A 6,000-nucleotide genomic window follows, 5' to 3' on the forward strand; every position below is an offset into this window, starting at 1 on the left:
TACAGGGAGAAGTTCCAGTGTCCAGTTTTGGGCTTCTCAGTTCAAGAGAGACAAGGACCTGCTGGAGAAAGTCCACTGGAGAGCCACGAGGATGACTGGGGGACTTGTGCATCTCCCTTTGGAGAGAGACTGAGAGACCTGGGACTGTTTGGTCTGGAGAAGGCAAGACTGAGAGGACACCTTATCCATGTGTACAAATATCTGAGGGGTAGGTGTCAATTGGATGGGGCCAATCTCTTTTTGGTGGGCAGCAGCAATAAGATAAGGAGCAACAACTACAAACTGGAACAGACAAGGTTTCACCTCAACATGAGAAGAAACTTCTTTACAGAAAGGGTGACAGAGCCCTGGAACAGGCTGCCCAGAGAGGCTGTGGAGAAGGAGGTCTCCTTCCCTGGAGACTTTCTAAGCACGTCCGGATGCATTCCTGTGTGGACCACCCTGGGTGATCCTGCCTTGGCAGGGGGGTTGGACTCAATGATCTCTGGAGGTCTGTGCTAGTTTGAAGCAGGCTAGAATGTTTTGGTGAGAAGAACTAGATCATAGGCTGTGAAAGGAAAACAATGGTGATGTCTGCTTCCCTCAGAGTCTTGCTGAAGAAGAAAGGAAAACATTAGATAACACTCTGGCCATTTTGTCTCACTCTGCTTTGGGCTTCTGACTGAACTGCATCTCCCTAACCTCACCTTCCACTCACCTTTGCTTCTTAACCTCTTGGCTGAACCTCTATTCTTCTTTAGGTCTGGGGTAAGGTTGAGAGGGGCAGGGGGAAGGTGCAGGGGTGGTTGAGAGCCCTTTCTGGGGACTTAGGTTTCTTAGGGAGGGCTGTTGTGTTTCTGTATTACCTTTTACCTTGTATATTTCTGTATATAACTGTATATGCTGTAAATATCTGCTTGTATATTGTGCTAGCTGTAAATAAACAGCTTCATTTATATTCCCAGAGCTGTCTGAAACTATTCTGGGTGATTTCTAAAGTGGGGAGAGGTGGAGGGGGGGGGAGCGGGGAACACCCAAACCATCCCAAGGTCCCTTCCAACCTCTAAAGTTCTGTGATTCTATGAAAGAAATAGTTTGTCTGTGTCCACGGTGGGCATGAAGGAGACCACAGACTTAATTTGGAAGCCCATGGGACACTGCTGAGAGACTCCTCAGTTGTAGGGACACTGGAGTCCCAGAACAGAGAGAGCCTCTTTGGAATCTTCAAGAACAGGGTGGACAATTTCCTTCTAGGTACCATGCAAGTACTGATGCCCTGCCGTGCAATGAGGTGAGGGGGCAGAAGACCTCACTGGGGCAGCCAAAGGAGAAAGTGAGCACCAGCTTTCTGAGACAGCTTTACTGGGACTTTGAAAACTACCACCTCATCTATCTGTCTGCTCCATCTGAGGCCAGTTCAGACACTGAGATTTTCTAGATAGGCCAAGAACAGCGATACTCAGTGCCTGAGGAGAGTGTAAACACGAGAGCAAACACTTCTCTATTTGGTCTCTCATATCTCATGTTGTAATTAGAACTTTTCAACCCTGGCCCATTCATGCTGTTTCTGCTAACATTCACAAGCTTCATGCTACAGCTCCCAAGTTAGTGCGTCAAGAGGAAGGAGAACAGAGAGTGATGTTGCACTGCTTTCTCCAACTCAAGTGGAAACAGCTGAGGAAAAAGGATGAGCTCTGTAGCCTTTTGGATTACTCAACCATTTGCAGGGTTTCAGGCAGAGAAGTATCTCCCTAGCTGGAGCCCTCTACTCTGTGGGTCTTGAGAAAATTTGTCCAGGTCCTTTTTGGTTCTCCAACTTTGTCAAAGCCTCCTATTCCTTTTGACTTCTTACCTCCTTTGGACCCCTACTTCTCCCCCAGATTCCCAATTCCTTTTGTCCTTCCAACATCTTTTGTCCTCCCAGCATCTTCTATCCTTCCATGCCCTTTCAGCCTTCACTGTTCTTGTAGGTATCCCACTCCTTTTGGCCTCCCACATCTTTTTTAACTGTCACTCCTTTTGGCTTCCACTCCCTCTTTGGCCTCTCACATCGTTTGGGCCTCTTGCCCTGCCTTTAGCTGCTCACTACCTTTTGCTCTCTCATGCCTTTAGCACCTTCCCCTTCTTCCTGGCCTCCTACCACCTTCTAAATGTGCATTGCCTTTTGGCCTGTCAACCACTTTTGGACAACAATGTCGCTTCAGTCTCACAACTCCTCCATCTTTGTACTGCTCTTTGGCCTCTAACAACCTTTTGGCCTTCCACTCCTTTTCGGTCTCCCACTCTCTTTCTGCCTCCGTCCAGCTTTCATTCTTTCATTATCCATTGGTCTCCCACACTCCCTTTTGGCCTTTCCCATGCCTACTCTTTTGGTATGCTACTGCTTTCAGCCTCTCACCCCATTTTGGCCTCCACTCCATCTCAGTCTCCAGCTGCTTTTGAGCCTCCAACCCCTTTTTGAACTCAAACTTCTATCTGACATCCCACTACCCTTTAGTTTCCCATGCTGTTTCGGGCTCCACCTCTGCTTTAACCTTCCACCCTTTTTTGGCACTTCAATTTTCGACTAACATCTGCAAGGATCACTTCTGGAAAGCTATCAAATGTTGCAAGAGAAGAGTCAGCTTTCAGCAATTAGGCCACATTTATGATTGCTGTGAGGGGAGTTGTGCTAGTTTGACGCAGGCTAGAATGTTTTGGTGAGAGAAAGTAGATAATTGGCTATGAAAGGAAAACATGGTTGTGTCTCTTCTCTCACAGTCCCGCTGAGAACTATGGGAACAAGAAGGGTAAACATTAGATAACATTTGCCATTTTCTCACTCTGCTTTTGCCTTCACACTGAGCAACATCTCATTAACCTCTCTGCCACTAACCTTCCTTCTTAACCTCTTGGCTACACCTCTATTCTTTCTCAGGATTTGGGGTAAGGTTGAGAGGGGCAGGGGGAGCTGTTGGGGTGGTTTGAGAACCCCTCCTGGGGACTCAGGTTTCTGGGAGGGGAGTTGTGCTTCTGTATTACTTATCCTTTGCATATTTCTGTATATAACTGTATATACTGTAAATATCTGCTTGTATATTGTGCTGCTGTAAATAAATAGCTTCATTTATATTCCCAGAGTGCATCTGAGTTAGCTGGGGCATTTCCAAAAGTGTGGGGGGGCGGGTTACAGCCTAAACCACCACATCTTTTATTTGGCTTTCCCAACGTGGGGCTAATTCATTTGAGTGACTGTTAATTAACTCTGGGAATCAGAATGAAGCTAATAAAGCAGCTATGGTACTTGAGGGGCGCTCTTCCCTGGTCTGGCTTCGTGGTTTTGGCATTTAATTGGATAAAAGCTCAAATTGTAGCTTATTGTATTGATTTAGCTTATAAGAAGGCTAAAGCTAAAGTTTCAGACATGTTTTGGTCCTGGGGTGATTTTATTCTTGGTTATGATGGTTTTAATGTCACTGAAAACCTTACTAGTAACATTACAGGAGCATTTGTCAATCATATTACAATCAATGAGAACATTGCTTTAGCCACAGCTCTGATGCAAGTAATACACCCGAGAACTGGAGTGCCAGACGTTTGTCTAGGAGGTTGCACATGTAAAACTGTGTTGCTATTATCAATTTTTAATCTATGTCTTATGGGTTTAATTTTCATATTAATTTTTGCACTATGTGTGAAAAATTCAAATATAGTACCAAAATCAGCTAAAAAAGTTTCTGTTTTAAAAGCAACCAGGAAAATTCCTTCCCCACAGCCAGTCTCTATACCCCCCTCTCCAGATTCTGGGAACACTGCAAATGTTTCTGGCGGGAATGTAAACAAAGATAATGTGCCAGGTTTGGCAGGCGTCCCAGGAGTGCAGGCTCAAAATCAAAATGTTCCTAACACTGATAATGCTGGTAACACTAGCCCAGTTAGTCCAAGTCCTAATAACACCAGGTCAGCCAGTTTGAATCCCCAGCCAGCAGACCAGAATGCTGTTAGATCTAAGGCAGATCTAAACTCACAGACTCCAAGTCAGACTCCCAATGATTCAAACCCTCCAGCAGACACGTCCAAGTCTGTTGCTGCGCAGGTCTTTTTGGCACCTGCTAAGGCAAAAGCCAAGACACAGTGTCGTTCAAAAGAGGATGTAAGAGAGGGGACCTCTGGTGATCAGCAAGAGCAGGAAGAGGAGGCAGTTAGTCTGTGAGACCTTGCAAATGTGCTGAGACATCAATACTCAAATGAGAGGAGCGTTGTGAGATTGGCTGCCAAGAAAGAGGATGATTCCAACGAGTTTAAGAGTGCTATGAGGAAGGTTCTGTTAGGCCAGGGACCACCAGGTCAACAGGAGGAAGAGAAGGACGATGACATCCAAGGCTCCAACGATCCTCTCAGAGAGGTCAGGGAAGTTAGGAAGGAATACTCAAGGGAATCAGGTGAGCCAATCCTAAGCTGGCTAGTGAGATGCCGTAGCGTTGCTGCTAATGCCCTGCAGGTAGGAGACAAGTCTGCCAAGCAGCTGGGACCACTCACTAAGGAGAGTGGAGTGGACAAATACCTAGCAAGTCCTCTTGATAGAGTTAGCTTGTGGACACGCCTTCTGTTGGCTGTGGCTATGAGATATCCTTCCCGAGATGATCTGCCATGGGCGGCCAAGAAGTGGAACCCCATTGAGCAGGGAATTAAGCTTCTGAAGGAGTTTGCTGTGAAGGAAGTGCTTTATGGAGATCATGGCACACATGAGCCTGATGACATTCCTCTTGGAACAGGTCTCATGAAGAAGCTGATTAAGCTTGCTCCTTCATCCTATGCTAACATTTTGGCCAGCAAGTTCCTGTCAAGGAGTGATAATGGAAGGTCTTTCACTGTTGGTGAGTTCACTGATCAGCTCAGGCAGGTAGAGGACAGCTTGTCACATTCTGCCCTAGTCTCTGCCATAAAATCTCTGCGTACAGAGCTTAAAGATGGTATTAGAGATAGCATTAAGGATGGCATCAAAGAGAGCATGAAAGAACTGAAGGAGGATCTCAGAAATATTACCAATCTGGTAAAGGATACCATCCCTGCATCATCTGAATGGGTGAATGTTTCTGCCATCAGGAACCGACGCCCACCTCCTGCAAGGCAATTCCAGCCCAGGAGGAGACAAATTCCACCTAGACAGCAGCAATCACGTGCGTCACTGTGGATACTTCTGCGTGACACATACGGTGAGAAAATGAACAAATGGGATGGTAAACCTACTTCAGCTCTTTCAAAGAGAGTCAGGGAACTGCAGAGTGGCAGAAACAGAGGCAACAATGCCAGAAAAGTAGCTGTCACTTCTTCAGCTCCTGAGAGCAACTGCAATTATTCCAACAATTGCAATTTCTCTCACAACAACACCAATCACTGTGTACACCCTACATACCATGTTCAGCATTAGGGGTGCCCTGCCTCCAGCCAGGAGGAGGAAAGGGATAGTGGAGAGAACCGAATCTATTGGAATGTATTCATTAGGTGGCCTGGCAGTTCAAAAGTTCGGGAATACAGGGCTTTAGTTGACACAGGTGCTCAGTGTACTTTATTGCCATCTAATTGCAAGGGGACAGAGTCCATATCTATTTTTGGAATCACTGGTGGATCTGAAGAGTTAACTAAGATACAGGCTGAGATCAGTTTAACTGGTAAAGAGTGGAAGACACATACTATTGTAACTGGTCCTGATGCGCCTTGCATTTTGGGAATTGACTTTTTGAGACAAGGTTGTTTCAAAGATCCTAAGGGTCACAAATGGGCTTTTGGAATAGCATCTGTAGAGATTGAGGATGGTAAATTGAAATTGTCCATTAGACCTGAACTTTCAGATGAATCTGCAGTTGTGGGACATCATGACATAGAGGATCTGGAAGTGTCAATTGCTACTCAAACTGTTCATCATAGGCAGTACAGAACTAACCGTGACTCTTTGTTGCCCATTCATCAGCTGATTCATCAACTGGAGAGTCAGGCTGTCATCGAGAAAGCTCATTCACCTTTCAACAGTCCCATCTGGCC

Source organism: Pogoniulus pusillus, chromosome 8, assembly GCF_015220805.1.
Source record: "Pogoniulus pusillus isolate bPogPus1 chromosome 8, bPogPus1.pri, whole genome shotgun sequence".
NCBI lineage: Eukaryota > Metazoa > Chordata > Aves > Piciformes > Lybiidae > Pogoniulus > Pogoniulus pusillus.